Here is a 17,449-nt window from a genome sequence, read left to right as displayed (position 1 = left end):
ACTTTATTCGCCAAATGCATCAGCAGATACACAGGAATTTGATATGGCCATCAGTAACACACAAACTCAACACACAAACATATATGCGTATATAGCTGCAAAGAACATGCCTAAAACAATCAAATCAAATAATAAAATAGTCCAAAAATAGTGCTAGATCAGCTATTCATAAGGGAAATGGCTCTTGGAAAAAAACTATTAAGATGGCGTGAGGTCCTTGTCCTCACTGCTCTGTACCTTCTTCCTGAAGGAAGCAGCCTAAATATGTCACTTGCTGGATGGGACTGATCAGCAGCAATTTTAGCCGCCCTCTTCCTGACTCTGGCCTCATATAGGTCGTTAAGTGACAGCTGCCTCTGTCCAGTCAGCCTCTCTGCTGTGCGCACAATACGCTGTAGTCTGACCTTCGCCTGGGCTGATGCAGATGCAAACCAAACAGTAATGGATGCTGAAAGAAGGCTTTCCACAGTGGCTCTGTAAAATCTAGACCGAACAGAGCTGGAAACGTTTAGTTTATAACTGAAAATTAAGCAAACTTTTTTCGGCGAACAAAGGGGATTTACTATTAAAATTAAACATGGAAGAAATGTTGTAATTATTTCTTTAAAAAATAATATTTGTTTAATTGTAGTAGTAGTAGTACTAGTAGTAGGCTATGTACATTCTACTGACAAATATAATGCCCAAAAAGTTTGTGGATGTGGACCTTAAGATGTGGGGGCAAATTTAATGACTGGGTCCAAAGCTGGCTTGGAAACACTCAACAAGCTGCTTGATCCAGGTGTGGCTGTTTATTCTGTAATAACGGAGGCATGATAACAGAGTTGAAGATCCATCTGCACCTTTTATTAAGAGCGTAGTTGGGCAGGCAGGGTCAAAACACCAGCAAAACACAGTACATCCAAGTTAATTCAAAAGAGTAATACACAGAACAGGCAAGACAACAAACGATAACAAACCAGGCAAACAGTCCAAGAACAAAACATGAAGGCAAGGCAGAAACTAGAAAACATAACAAGCTAACAGTCAACAACAATCTATTTGAGTGTGTATGTGCATCTTTTAAAATGTATGAATGATGAGGTAATGAAAGACGGGGGACTGTAATTGATGATGAGTCCAGATGAGTCCGGGCAAAGGATTATGGGAAATTAAGTCCTGGGTGAATGGTAAAAGTCATCTCTGGTGGAGCTCCTGGGCACTCCATCTGGTAATCATGACACAATGAAAGTGACAGTGAAAAGTGAAAGTGATGTGGCCAAGTATGGTGACTCATACTCGGAATTAGTGCTCTGGATTTATCCCATCCAAAGTGCACACACAGCATGAGCAAACACCCGGAGCAGTGGGCAGCCATTTTTACTGCGGCACCCAGTGAGCAGTTGGGGATTGGTGCCTTAATAAAGGGAACCTCAGTCGTGGTATTGAAGGTGGGAGAGAGCGCTGTACATTCACTCCATACACCTACAATCCCTGACAGTATGAGACTCGAACCGGCAACCTTTGGGTTACAAGTCCGACTCTCTAACCATGAACCATGAAACTTTAGATGGTGCAGTCCGATAGGTCTAACTCAGTCTGATCTAATGACATCAGTATCACATGGCACAACTGATTGGTTCTCTCCTGTATCAGTAGCCAATTAGCACTTTGCTTAGCGTTCAAATATATGACTAGGGCTTACCGTAGCAGTTGTAGCTTGCTTCAGAAACCCTCCACCTTCCCCAGCTCCACCTGTATAGATCTGCCTCGAGGTGATTAATGTATGCTATATGGGGGTTTTTTCATGCATGTTATATTTGCAGCAGCAATATTCCTTACATGCTCACAGCAGCATATCGGGAATGTATTGGCAGTAGCAAGTCTCGGTACTTGCTCTGCCACAGCAGCAGCATAGCAGATCTATTCTGCCAAGACCAAATACATTAACATTGTCATGTACATTCACCATGCAAATCCCTTAGAGATTTGTCATGACAGAAATAGGTTTAAAACAAAGTAAATGGAGAACAGAAAAATAAACATTTTTGAAGATCAGTAATACTACTCAAAGAATAAGGCTGATCAAATATTAAAATGTGAAAAATTTCTAACTTTATTTATTTAACTCACGTCATATGGTATTTATTCATTGATCCAGTCTAGATGTAATTGTCGTGTTAAATTGCAAAACACAAAACAACCACAAAAAAAGATGAATTTACATTGATCCAAAATCATTTGTCAAAAACTGCCATTTGCATGGGTACAACATGGCTTATGAATATGTTGTTTCTTTAGGTTAACAGCAGCAAGCATGCATTCTCATGACATCACATCAGCTAATGAGATTACATTTAGCTAATTAACTCTTACAAAAAGTCAGCAAATCATTGTGACACATAAGCATAGCACATCTTTGGTTGCCTGTAAGAAGGGAGATTAGGAAACTAGGAAAGCCTTTGTCCAGTTAATGATTGTTGCTATCTTGTGTCATACATTAATTAAGCCATCCATTGTTACTTTTAATAGACAACTATACTATTAAAGACAATTAATATAATTGTAAATTGTGTATATATATATATATATATATATATATATATATATATATATATAGAGAGAGAGAGAGAGAGAGAGAGAGAGAGAGAGAGAGAGAGAGAGTCCCCTCCATAAGTATTGGTAACAGTAAAGACAAAATTGCTTTCTCTGCTGTGGGGTCAAGACATTTGCAAATATGATTAAAAGATGTATATGCGACAAAACTAGAGAATGTCACATTTTATTATTAGGTCTTTTGACATACATGTTTTACCAAATAAAAAGGACAGCACTTTTACAGTTCATCCCACTATTTGAAGTGAGGATAAGTATTGGACCAGTTGAATTTAAGGCAAATGTACAAGATTAAAAGCTAATATTTAGTTGCATATCCCTTGCATGCAATCAGAGCAGTTAGTCTTATGCTTTGAAATGCTTTTCTCAGCCATTAATGCAGCCAATTCCAACTGTTGCTTGTTTTGGGGAGTTTCTTTCTTTAGTCTCCTCTTCAGCTGGTGAAATTAATATTCAATCGGATTTAAATCTGGAGATTAATTTGGACAATCTAAGACTTTGCATTGCTTTGCCCTGATAAAGACCTTGACTGAACTGGCAGGGTGTTTTGGGTCATTGTCCTGATCCAATATGAGTTGCTTTCTAATGAGTTTGGTGGCATTTTCTTGAATATTGGAAGCCAATATGATTTTGTACCCTTCCAAATTAATTCTGCTACTGCCATCATACATTAAGTCATCATTAAAATGAAGAGGTCCTATTCTAGAGACAGTCATGCATACCTAAACCATGACTCCACCTCCACCACACTCACAGAAATATTTCACCCAAAATTTAAGATTTATGTAATTTTATTACATAACAAATTCCCATTTATATTTTTTTCATAATTTTAACACAAATCTACCAAATAAACTTTATACGATTTATTTTCATTAGGATAATAAAACCTATTTATTTTAAATGCATAATCCTCAGGGTTTATGTAATTAGTTTATGTAAAGTGTAATTATTCTTAATTAATAATAAAAAGTTTATTTATTTAAAATACATAAAGTTTATTGTATAAATTGCATAATAATTAAGAGAACTAAATCAGGATAATTAAAAAAGTTAAATAACATTTATTTGAATCATGTTTAATGTATGCTTATATACTAAACCAAATTAAACAATGCATCACATTTATACAATTGTTTCCCCATCTTATAATGAAAAATAGAATTAGACAAACACAAAAACAACTCTATTAAGTTATTTGTGAACTTACCCACTGTGCAAAGTTACGTCCAGTGGACGTCTTTTTATGTCTTTGCAGACGTTAAAAAAACGTCCACTGAGGAGCCAGAATGAAAGTTTTTATGACGTCTTTTTTGACGTCTTCTGTACGTCCAATTTAGACGTTCACAGAACCTCCTTACAAGGTTAAAAACTAGTTCAAAACACAGTTATAACAGCCAGAGACAAGCTAACACAAGAAGAATGAGGACCAAGATCCCAACTAAACCAAACACTTTCCACCACAATGGTGACTTCAAATGAATCAAATATCAACATTTAAACCTCTGTTAATTCTCAATAAGAGCTTCTCTAGATGTCTGACAGAAATAAAGTCAATCTAATGATTCTCATGTTTGTGGAGATGTTTGATCCTCCTCTGCTGAGATCTTCAGAGATTTAATGTCTTTGATTTGCAGTTGATTTTACCACATGCTCAGTCGTCAGTTATTTCATTATTTCATGAAGATTATTTTATTTTCTTGATTTTAGGACAAACACAGTGTCTGGAAATTACATTGAAATAACATGAGTCTAAATCTAATGCATCCTGAGACTGTTGATTTGGTCCAGAAACAGTATAAATGATGTCTAAATGAACCTTAAATGATTTTGAAATATTTCCGCTGACCACATTTGAACTAGTTTTTAACCTTGTAAGGAGGTTCTGTGAACGTCTAAATTGGACGTACAGAAGACGTCAAAAAAGACGTCATAAAAACTTTCATTCTGGCTCCTCAGTGGACGTTTTTTTAACGTCTGCAAAGACATAAAAAGACGTCCACTGGACGTAACTTTGCACAGTGGGTAAGTTCACAAATAACTTAATAGAGTTGTTTTTGTGTTTGTCTAATTCTATTTTTCATTATAAGATGGGGAAACAATTGTATAAATGTGATGCATTGTTTAATTTGGTTTAGTATATAAGCATACATTAAACATGATTCAAATAAATGTTATTTAACTTTTTTAATTATCCTGATTTAGTTCTCTTAATTATTATGCAATTTATACAATAAACTTTATGTATTTTAAATAAATAAACTTTTTATTATTAATTAAGAATAATTACACTTTACATAAACTAATTACATAAACCCTGAGGATTATGCATTTAAAATAAATAGGTTTTATTATCCTAATGAAAATAAATCGTATAAAGTTTATTTGGTAGATTTGTGTGGTAAAATTATGAAAAAAATATAAATGGGAATTTGTTATGTAATAAAATTACATAAATCTTAAATTTTGGGTGAAATATTTCTGTGAGTGCATGCTTTACAGATGAGGATGTATGCTTAGGATCATTTGCAGTAACCTTTTTTCTCCACACATTTGCTTTCCAATCACTTAAATAAATGTTAATCTTTGTCTCATCAGTCCATCAACTCAGTTCTAAAACTCTACTGGCTCACATTTATGAAGAATCTTGCCTTTCTATTTTTGGTGCTGATCAGAGGTTTGCATCTTGCTGTGTAGCTTCTGTAATTCTGTGTCAAATTCTCCTGCAGACTGTAGATTGACAGAGCATCACCTCAGCTTTCTGGAGATTGTTGGTGATTTTACAGACAAGTATTTTAGGGTTCATTTTCACAGCTTTTATGATTTGTCATCAACTGCTGTTGTTTTTGTCAGTTGATCAGGTTGTCGTTGGTTGCTGATGTCGCCAGTAGTTTCTAAACTCTTGAGTTCTCCATGCCCTTTAAGCACATTCCCTGCTTTTAATATCTGAAGAATGAATGCAACAGGACCCAGCTGAACACTTAGAAAGACTTGTTATGCAACTGTTCCAATTCTTATGCTCACATTACAGTAGATAGGGAGATGAAACTCTAAAAGTGCTGATCGTCTTAACTGGTAAAACATGTTTGTGTTAAATTACCCAATAATACAATGTGACATTCTGTAGTTTTGGCTCATGTTCATCTTTTAATCATATTTACAGATCTATTGACTCCACAGAAAACAGAGCAATTTTGTCTTTACTGTCCCAATACTTATGGAGGGCAGTGTGTGTGTGTGTGTGTGTGTGTGTGTGTGTATATATGTGTGTGTGTATATATATATATATATATATATATATATATATATATATATATATATATATATATATATATACAGTGTTGGGGAGTAACTAGTTACATGTAACGGCGTTACGTAATTTAATTACAAAATAAATGTAACAGTAATCAGTTACAGTTACTAAGAAAAAATGAGTAATTAAATTACAGTTAATTATGAAAATTGTAACGATTACAAAGAGGATTACATTTGAATATTTACACACATCCACATACAGCTTATTTCTTTCCCAAATTGCACTAAGACATATGGCCCATAATCTCCGAGACGCGGAAAACACATTCGTAGAATCCAGTCATAAGACTGAATATGAATCATACACGTTCTGCGTGTCTGTGGAAATCAGGCGCTGACTGGACATCGGGAGAACCGGGACAATTCCTGGTGGCCTGGCAGACGATTTGGCCTTCTACTTTAATATTGTTTTTTTATAATTTCAGGCCGAATATACTAAAGCGATTATTTCCGAATCCGCCATTCGATAATTAAATCTCTAATAAATCATGAATCGGTTAGTCGTGACTGGCAATGGTTGGGCTCGCGCGCTCTCTGCGCCTCCGCCGAACGGTTTGGATCAGACTCAGAGTAATCAATGCGAGAGAGAGAGACCGGAGTGAACTGTGTAAGCGCACAGCTGGAGCAAAGAAGCGACACTTCTGTCCAGGGTTTCAGGTGCAGGTCAGTTTCATCTGTAAAGATGCTAATGTAGTTTTGTCTTTGTTTACTTAGTCAAGCAGCAGCAGCACATTGCTCGCAATCACTCAAAATACTGTATAAACGACGTCATTATTATCTATTGTAATGTTACAGTAGTAAGTTAGCAGACAAATCATCATATTTTATCATAGGTTTAGGGGGAGCTAGTGGATACAAAAACACAACCCTGAGGAAAATTAATGTAGCCTATGGTATATGGCACTAACCGTGGTTTAACTATGGAATTTGTAGTAAAAATAAATACAAGTGGTAATTCATTTGCCTTCAGTATTAAAGCCATGAGAGAGATGGATGGATAATGGAAGTGAAGGTGCAGTTCAGGAGAGAACTCTTAATTACGTTGCATGTCCCCAACCTAAGGAGTTAAATCTTTTTCATGTCAGGTCCAAAAAAAAAAATAGGGTTGTCCATGTTTCAGAATGGGTTGTGGGTGTATGAGTGTGAGATTTCCCAGTCCGCCCCTCATGGAAATTAATCTCTAGAACATTCACTTCATGAGCATTTTTTACTTATTTTGAGAAACTATCATCATATCATATACAAAGAGACAGCAGTGTTTCAAAAAGACATCAATGTTTCAGGAGTTTAGTACACAAAATAGGACACATGCTTATTAGATAACCATATTTGAGTTGATGTATATGCTTTTATTTTTTTATTAACTATTTTTCCCCAAACCATTGTTAAATGCAGTTAGATGCCTGTAGTTATGCAAAGATTTGGTTTCAAAAACAGTATCTATAAACTATTTCTTTTGATTTTAAATCTGCTTTGAACTTCAGATCAATCTCTAAGTAAAAGGCAGTACTAAAGTCTGATTGTGTGGTGGATGTGTTCAAATGTGATCATCTTAATTCAGGTGATGAAGGATGGTGAAAGTCGGATAGTATTGAGCTCTAAACCTGCATGGTGTAAAATGGTTGAAGATGATTAACAGTTGCAAATTAACATTCATTAGAAATATATAAAAGTAATCAAAATGTACTCAAAAGTAATTAGTTACATTACTTTATTAAAGTAATTAAAAAAGTTACACTACTATTACATTTTAAATAGGGTAACTTGTAATCTGTAACCTGTTACATTTCCAAAGTAACCTTCCCAACACTGTATATATATATATATATATATATATATAAAATTGTATTTTTTTCTTTAAAAGCCCATATTTGAAGAGTATCACAGTAAATGATTCATTCAAGACCGTAGCATTTCCATAGAGTTATAATGATGCAATAAATAAATACATAGCCTACAAATATCTGTTTAATTCAGAGCTGACAGAATGAGGTGATAACTGACCTGTAAATGGCTGAATCTGAAACGATTAATCCGCTAAACATGGAATAAACATGATGAGAAAACACTGCTAAGCTGGGCTACTTTCACATCAAATTTATTCTAAACCTGTAATGCAGTGACAGATGCTGCTACACTCTGTCTGAATTACAACTGAAGAGCTTCTTGCTACAGTTATACAGTGAATATAGACATTGTTTTCTGTTTATAGTTGCATTCTCAGTTCTGCTACCAAGTCGGTACTATTCGTTTGCCATTATAATAATGCCCATAATAAACCTTGATCTCCTTCTGTTGGCCTTTTCAGCTCGAGAGATAATTTTTTTGCATCCCATTAACAGAGTATGGCCAGCATGGCTGGTGTTAATAGTTGTTCAGTGACCGTGGCACTCAGCTTTATAACTGTCTGTTTATCAAGAGAGAGGTTACACCCCAATCCATAATGGCCTGCATTCGGTGATTGCTGCCACAGTGTTGGCACATTAATTGAATGCATGCCGGTGCAAAAGTTATTTTGCATGAGTGCATAAATTTGCCACATTTATTGAACGATGTAAAAATATTTATTTACTCGTTTTTTTCCTCCCTTCATTTATTCCCAATTTTTCCTGTTATCATATGGATAAGAACATGCTTTTTCCTCTCAAACAGAAATATGTTCTCGGTCAAAGCTCTGAATATTGTTATGTAGCTTGAGGCTAGTATTTAAAACCACTGAATAATTTCAATCAAATTATTTTAATTGAGTGCTGGATCAGTAATTACAGGTTGTAGTCATTTAAACTGCCCTGGCAGTCATGTGATCGTGAGTGTATTAAAAGTTTATGTCCGAGATAAAATTAATGAAGATGATTGTAATCTTTTGACTGCCTGAAACAATACAGATTTGAGTGATGTGAAGAATGCATCATATTCGATAGTCAGACGCCTGAGAAAAATAAAAATGGGATCGTAGCCGTTCACCTCCGGCTGATGCCCTCATTTGCACCTGGGTCTGTGGTGCACGCCAAGGCAAATGTTAGGTAACTTTAAATGCCACCAAGCCTGTCAGGAACGCATGCAAATTATGAGATGTGTGTGACAGCAGAACCGTGGCTATAATCCTGTTTACCCACATCCACGTCTTCTTGTCACCAAACATAAGCGCAGGAAGAGTGGTTCGAGGGGCGTTCAGGGAGGAAATAAACTTGCACGCATGTGCGCGTCGGATGCAGGGACATCTTCTCACCGCATAATTCAATATGACTAATCATGGTGGCCGCTGCCAACTCAGGAGCTCCTCTGACAATCTCAACCCAGCGGTATTTTGATAAAGCCAAAAAAACTGTGAGAGGGGGAAGCGGGGCCAGATGTAGTTGGGGCACGTACCTGGGAAGCTCTGCATCTCGGCTGGGCACCTGTCCATGCCTGGCTCCCTGAGCTTAATCCTCCATTCACAGCTCTGGAGAAAGCTGGCTCCCAGGCCCGGCTCCTCTCTCTCTCCTCATCACGCGGCTCTCGCCCCGCTAATCGGCATGCCAGGAAGGAGCCTACAAAAAGGCAGCAGGAATTTACAGTAATAATCGTCCAGGAAATAAGCAGCACCTATGCGTTATTGAACACACAGGGGCTTACGAAAATTGATCGTAATGGCTTTCATCACCATTACTGATGCTTCATGCCTCACTTGCAGGTATTGTGAGAAAAGCAGGTCATGTCTTAATCTCTTTGCCGTACCCGTATAAGGGCATAATCCCATATGCACTGGTATTGAGGTGAATTTGCATATCTTGGGAGGATTGGAGTGTGTGATATATCATTGAACAGGCATATTTTCAACTACTTAGCATTACTTAGCATGGTTGCATGTTTTTTTCCTCAGTCTACTGTAGGAGCGTTAGATGACACAGTGCCTCAGCGAACCCACAACTCGCTAGTGAGTCGCCCAATGTATTGCTATTAAGAATAATGGATTCAAGCTTGTGCTAATCTTCCCTCTCACATTTTTAAGGTAAAAGTTTTACTTGACTTAGCTGGTCCTTTATTGATTTGCAGTATTGATTAAATAATAATTATTCAGTGATGGTGGGACTTCATAACTTTTCAGTGCAGTCTGGTACAGCTATTGTGCACTATTAATTTATTTACATTTTTTCTCATACTGATAAAAAGCTAATTTCCTGACAGAAAATGTAAAGATAATTAAGCTACACTTTAGAAATAGTAACTAGTTATGTTACAAATGGCAAAAGTAGCTTGCTACATCTTAAGCTGCTTGTTTTTCTTGTAAATGTGAATATTACAATTAACCATTCATAGTTTGATTTAATGCATGCTTATTAAAAAGATCTAGTGCCAACCTATATTGCCAGTCATTGTGTGTGTGCTGCATCTGGGAGAAAATTTGCAGCAGAAATGAGCTAAATATGACAAAAGCCCCTTACTGAGTTGTCCACATTTGTAAAAAATGTTATAGAAATGCAATTAGTTTAAAACAATGTAAAATTTGCATAAAACTGTTTTACCAGTATATTAACTGGTGTCATTTGATTCTAGGTTACACTTATTATTATACAGTACTTCATATTTCCCCTTATTCAGCCATTTGTTTGTTGTCTCTATTCTTAAGTGCCCTGTTGTGGTATTTTTTATTAATTAAAAAAAAAAGGCTTTAAAAAGGAGAAACCACTCCAAATAACTCAAAGCAAATTTTGTGAATTAATTGTGTGAATGATTCTGACTGAATCACATAATGATTCAAACTATTAAACTAGCCTGTTTGACTAATTAATTGAAAAGAATGATATAAAGTAATATAATCACAAGTTCTGATGTCAAAGGAGTGTTTCACAAATATTTTATCAGTATATTTTCACCCTCATGATATTCCAGGCCTGTATGGCATACTTTCATCTGTTGAACACAAAAGAACATATTTTGACAAATGTCGGTTTATTTTTGTCTATACATTGTAACCTAAACTGTTACCAACATTCTTCAAAATATCTTATTTTGTGCTCCACAGGGAAAATAAAATAAAATAAAATAAAAGCCTTACAGTTGTTTTGAACAACATGAGAGTGAGTAAATGATGACAGAATTTTCATTTTGGGATAAACTATGCATAAACTATCATAGCGTAGTATGTGATTGTGTCAGTCGTGACATTACCCAATAGAAAGATGGTAACAGTATTAATTTTAATAGTCAGTTAGCCAGTACTTATTATTGTGGTGTGGCATTCAGTTTTAAGCAGTCCTTTTCCCCTTACTACAGAATTATTTTGTAGACTGTCATAATGCTCTTCCAGTACAAGTCACATGACCTTAGACAAGTCCTCTGCATTGTAATCGCTCTGATATATCAAACATCACCAAGTTTCAGGCTGTGGATGAAGTTCCTGAAATGTTAATCATCCCAAACTTAACTGTTGGCCATTCTCGAGAGGTGAACAGAAGCACATTAGCTAATTGGAGATTGGCATTTTCTAATTAGTTTTAAGGATGACAAGAACAAAGAACACAGGTTCCTTTTCAGGAACTCGAGCTGCGTCGAAACGCTTTTGGGGAATGTCCCTGACGAGACCGACTCTGAATATCGTGTGCAATCAGTCCATCGGAAAGGTTTGACGTCACGGGCGGGGTGACGTAGCGACCAGGAAGCTATAAAAGCACGTGCCGTGCAGCTGGCTTCAGTTTCGAATCTGTCAGCAAGCGCTCTGTGTGTGCATGTGCAAAAGTCTGTCCTGTTGGTCCTATTTATTGTTGTCTGTCCCTTAGCTTAAAAAGATCGCTAAAACAGTTCAATATGCCTAAGCAGAAGCAAAAGACCAAACATTTGAAGGGCGATTCCAAGCCGCGTTACAGACTGTGTGTTCCTCCCTGCACTCGCTACATTACGAGCGGGGATACACACAGGCTGTGCGTGGCTTGCCTGGGATCGAAGGGTTCGCAGGTGGATCTGTCAGAAGGAATGGAGACGGGCCAGTCCTTATCTCCTTCCTCATCTGCCAGATCCGGCGCCCAAGCCCTGGGTTCGGAAGCACGCTCGTCGGTTTCTTCCCCCCAGGGTGAGGGATCAGCTCTTCACCTCTCGTCCTCTGAGGAGGTCGATGTGGAGACTGTTGTTGGGGATTCGCCACCCCTGTCGCCCCAGTATGAGGAGCTTTTGGAGGTGGTCACGCGTGCAGTAGATAAATAAAAAATCGACTGGCCTGCTGAAAAACAGACTGAGCCGCAGAGAAGCAAGTTAGACGAACGCTTTCTGCGGCCGAAGCAACCACCTCCACGTCGGAGCCTTCCGTATTTTCCCGATCTCCATGATGAGTTATCGAGATCGTGGAATCACCCGTATTCGACCCGCCTCTTTGGCCCTGATTCACTATATTATGGCAACGTGATGGGGCTGGGAGAGCGTGGTTATAGAGCGATGCCACGGGTTGAACAGACGCTCGCGGGCTATCTGTCACCTGGTTCGGCCTCGTCTCTAAAGGCTCCGACATTGCCCACTAAGCCGCTTAGAGTTACAGCATCGCTAGTGGGTAAAGGTTATGTGGCAGCAGGTCAGGCTGGGGCGTGCCTTCATACTATGGCAGTCCTGCAAGCTTATCAGGCTGACCTGCTGAGAGATGTCGATGAGGGGGAGGGGATTAAGTCTGAAGATATTGAAGAACTCAGAAAGACTGCTGATCTCTCCCTCCGCGCCACTAAGGAGACCGCTCGCGCAATTGGGCGGTCTATGGCAGCCTTAGTGGCCGCGGAGAGGCATTTGTGGCTGACCCTGTCAGAAATTAAAGAACGAGACAGGGTCTGCCTCCTGGACGCCCCGCTTCAAGCCTCGGGCCTGTTCGGCGACACAGTTAATACTGTCGTCGACAGGTTCCAGGAGGCGCACAAGCAGGCGGCGGCGTTCCAGAGTTTCCTCCCTCGTCGCTCTCGTGGTGCATCTGGGCGGGAGATGACCACGCCACATACCGGCTCCTCACACCGGGAAGCGCAAAAGCAGAGCGTCGCCACTCGTGCTCCCCCACGTCGGGGCCGAGGGCAACGACGCTCTGAGTCGGGGGCTTCTAGGGCGAAAACCGATTTAAGATCTGTCATCGAAGCCCGGAAGTCCTCGACGAAAAGATCCTGACGCCAGGATCCAGAGGGTAGCCCCTGCTGGGGTAGAGCGCGGTTCACCTCATTACACGGTGCCCGTCTCACCTCAGTACCCTCAGGAGGTCGGTCTGCCAACCCTGCCAGAGCTTCAGGGCGCAGCGGCCTCCAGCGAGCGCCACCCCCAGTTACTTCCGCCCGTGAGCGTAGCGGAGCTGGGATGCTCGCTGCCCCTTCGGGGGCCTCTTACACCAGAGGTCAGTCTCGAGAGACTGATTCCCTTAGTAGATTATTTAGCAGCGTGGAAGCTACTGCCAAATGTATCTCAATGGGTCCTGCGTACAATAGAAAGAGGCTATTGCATTCAGTTCGGTCATCCACCACCAAAGTTCAACGGGGTTACACCGACTGTGGTCGGCCCCCAGCAGGCTCTGGTTATGGAACAAGAAGTGAATACCCTATTAAGGAAGGAGGCCATCGAGGTGGTCCCTCCTCTAGACAGGGAATCCGGATTTTACAGCCGGTATTTCATAGTTCCAAAGAAGGATGGGGGGTTGCGTCCGATCTTAGACTTGCGTCTCCTGAACCGCTCAGTTATGTCACTGAAGTTCAAGATGCTCACTGTCAACCAGGTTGTAGCTCAAATCAGATCCGAGGACTGGTTTGTCACAATAGATCTCAAAGACGCATACTTCCACATATCCATCCTTCCACAACACAGGAAGTTTCTGAGGTTCGCTTTCGGGGGCAAAGCTTATCAATATCGAGTACTTCCCTTTGGCCTCGCACTCTCACCCCGCACGTTCACGAAATGTATGGATGCGGCTCTGGTATCCCTCCGTATGCAGGGCATCCGCATTTTAAATTATATCGACGATTGGTTGATCCTAGCTCAATCAGAGCAGATGGCGGCTCGACATCGAGATGTCGTTCTCGCACACATGGGGGAGCTGGGTTTGAGACTAAACGCCAAGAAGAGTGTACTTTCTCCAGTTCAGAGAACCACCTATCTAGGCGTAGTGTGGAATTCGACCACGATGCAGGCACGCTTGTCTCCTGCTCGGATCGAGTCGATCCTCACATCAGTCGAGAGAGTCAAAGAAGGCCAGTCACTCGCTGTCAAACAATTCCAGAGATTGTTAGGGCTGATGGCAGCTGCTTCCAACGTGATACCTTTTGACCTGCTGTACATGAGACCCCTACAGTGGTGGCTCAAGTCCAAGGGCTTTTCCCCCAAGGGGAAATCCACGTCGAGTTATCAAGGTCACGCGGCGGTGCCTTCGTGCCTTAGACATGTGGAGGAAACCTTGGTTCTTGAATCAGGGCCCGGTGCTGGGAGTTCCTTGTCGCCGTGTAACGCTAGCGACAGATGCGTCCCTCACCGGTTGGGGTGCGGTCATGAGCGGCCACCCTGCCCGCGGTCTGTGGAGTGGTCGCCATCTAACATGGCACATCAATTGCCTAGAGATACTAGCGGTCTATCGAGCATTGAAATATTTCCTCCCAGACCTGAGAGGTCACCATGTGTTGGTGCGCACCGACAACACATCAGTGGTCTCTTATATCAATCACCAGGGGGGTCTGCGTTCGCGCCCCTTGTACAAGCTGGCACACCAGATCCTTCTGTGGTCCCAGGGCAAGCTCCTCTCGATCAGAGCAGCGTATATTCCTGGGAGATTGAATGTGGGAGCAGACATACTGTCGAGACAGGGGCTGAGGCCCGGGGAATGGATGCTTCACCCCGAGGTGGTGAAGCACATATGGAGAGTATTTGGTACAGCCCAGGTGGACCTCTTTGCGACTCAGGAGACATCGCAATGTCCCCTCTGGTTCTCTCTAGTTCATCCAGCTCCTCTGGGACTGGACGCTATGGTACAGACCTGGCCGAGGCTTCGTCTGTACGCTTTTCCCCCTATCGCTCTGCTCCCGGGAGTTCTGGCGAGAGTACGCCGGGACGGGGCCCGTCTACTACTAGTAGCCCCGTTCTGGCCGGGCCGAGTATGGTTCTCAGATCTAGTCTCGCTCCTTGACGGCTCTCCGTGGGAGATACCGATCAGGACAGACCTACTCTCACAGGCGCAGGGCACTATAATTCACCCTCGCCCGGAGTTGTGGAAGCTGTGGGTGTGGCGCCTGGGGGGCACAGCTATTAGCAGCTGGTCTCTCAACCGAGGTTGTTGAGACCCTACTCCAATCCAGAGCTCCCTCTACGAGGAAACTGTACGCCCTGAAGTGGAAGCTCTTCACTTCATGGTGCAGAGACCGCCAGCTTGACCCAGCAGACTGCCCAGTTGGTACAGTTCTGGAGTTTTTACAAGCCAGGCTCTCTGCGGGGTTATCCCACTCCACCTTAAAGGTTTACGTGGCGGCCATAGCTGCTTTCCACGTCCCTTTCAATGGTCAGTCAGTGGGTAGACACCCCCTAGTTACACGTTTCCTCCGCGGTGCGCTGAGGCTGAGGCACCCCTGCCGGCGCTTGCTTCCCTACTCGAAGCTGAAGCCAGCTGCACGGCACGTGCTTTTATAGCTTCCTGGTCGCTACGTCACCCCGCCCGTGACGTCACGCCTTTCCGATGGACTGATTGCACACGATATTCAGAGTCGGTCTCGTCAGGGACGTTCCCCAAAAGCGTTTCGACGCAGCGTCTCGTTCCTTCAAGGAACTAGGGTTACATACGTAACCTTGAGACGTTTTCTACACTCTATTCATTGCTTGCTGCTTTGTGCGCTTGGACTGAGGGAATGTGTGCTTTGAATGTAATTACTTATAAAAAAAAAAAAAAAAAAAAAATCCACCTTAATGCATCTCTGCGGAAATAACTAAAGAATTTCATTCAGGACAAGAAGCCCTATCTGTACTGGCCTCACTTTCTTACAGGGAGGATAATGGTGTATCCTCACAGTCATTAAGACTTTATCTTTGCTGTTGTTTAGAAGCAGAAGTCAATGCACTTGAACAGTGGTTAGCATAGAAATATTATCAGTATTTAATAATGCAGTGTTGTCATCAGTTAAGGACGATTTTCTTTATTCCATTTGGAACAGACCATTTTAAAATTGTTTTTGAAATCTCTACAAAGGCTGCATTTATTTGATAAAAATACAGTAAATAAAGAAATATTGTGAATTATTACAATTTAAAATGTAAACTGTTTTTGATTTTAATACATTTTTAAAATAAAATGTATTGCTGTGATGACAGTTTAATTTTCAGCAGCCATTAATCCAGTCTCTAGTATGATCCTTCAGAAATCATTCTAATATGTTGAAATATTTCTTTCTTTCTTACATAATTTTTGTAAAAACCTTTTTTCCAGAAAGTTCAAAAGAACAGCATTTATTTGAAATAGAAGTTTTCTAATATCCTAAATGTATTTACTGTCGCTTATGATCAATTGCATGCATGCAGGCTGAATAAAAGTTTTATTTATATATATATATATATATATATATATATATATATATATATATATATATATATATGGAGCATAGACTACTAATCCCACATCAGCCGTTTCATAGTCTCTCGACTTGTCAAAAAAGGAAAGACACCCTTGAAATTAAAAAAATGGGTCTTTGTAACTTTTAAGGCTTTAAGATAAAGCTGGCAGGTTATTACACTTTTCAATTCCAGAGTCAAATATAAAAATTTCTATTATAAGGACAATTAATTACCTTGCAAAATGGCAAATGTGCATCCTTGTCAGATGGAGTGTACTCTGATGGCCTTTCCTCAAACACTGGATGGGCAGATTTGATCTCTGCTAATGGTTCTTCTGGAAAGGGTAATTACGCCATGGTCAAAGCTAATTTGCTCTCTGCCAGATGAACTGTTGTATTTTATTGTAGGCTGACATTTGAAAGTAATTATGGTACTGTTGACCCTGGACCATTCCGGTTTGTAGCACTGTCTTTGGTGGCCTAGCTCTCTCTTTCTCTCTGTCTCGCTCTCACTCTAGTTCCTTGGCTGGTAGTCAGAATTGTAACAAGCCAATGACACGGACCAAGAACACCATATGGGGCTTCGGTGAACAGCCCAAATGCACTTGCTGCTGCTTCATCAACACCCGACATTAAACACGGAGCAAGTGGCGCGTGATTTTCGTCCATGTCTCATCTCTCTAGCCACTATTCTGTGTAGATTCGTGTATCGGTAAGTGTGCCATTATGTGCATCAGTGATCACCTCTGTGTGGCCTTATTGCTGGGGAATTAGAATAAGCAAAAGGTCACAAAGGGTTTCCCTCCCAATATTGCTTGCTCCAAATGAAGTGCCGATGAGAGCAATTACGGATATTTTACATCGGCTCTCAATTTTGAGCCTGTGAATACCGCAACTAATAGAAATCAATATGGTTTGTGTGCATGGTTTTACTGTGGGCAGTACCTATTTATTAAAAACAGTAGTTTCTCCAAATTCTGTAATGCTGATCCATTGCTCTCTTATACTGCAAATATTATTAT

This window comes from Carassius carassius, chromosome 5 (genome assembly GCF_963082965.1).
Source record: "Carassius carassius chromosome 5, fCarCar2.1, whole genome shotgun sequence".
In the NCBI taxonomy this organism is placed as follows: Eukaryota; Metazoa; Chordata; class Actinopteri; order Cypriniformes; family Cyprinidae; genus Carassius; species Carassius carassius.
Note: the sequence above shows the minus strand (reverse complement) of the source record.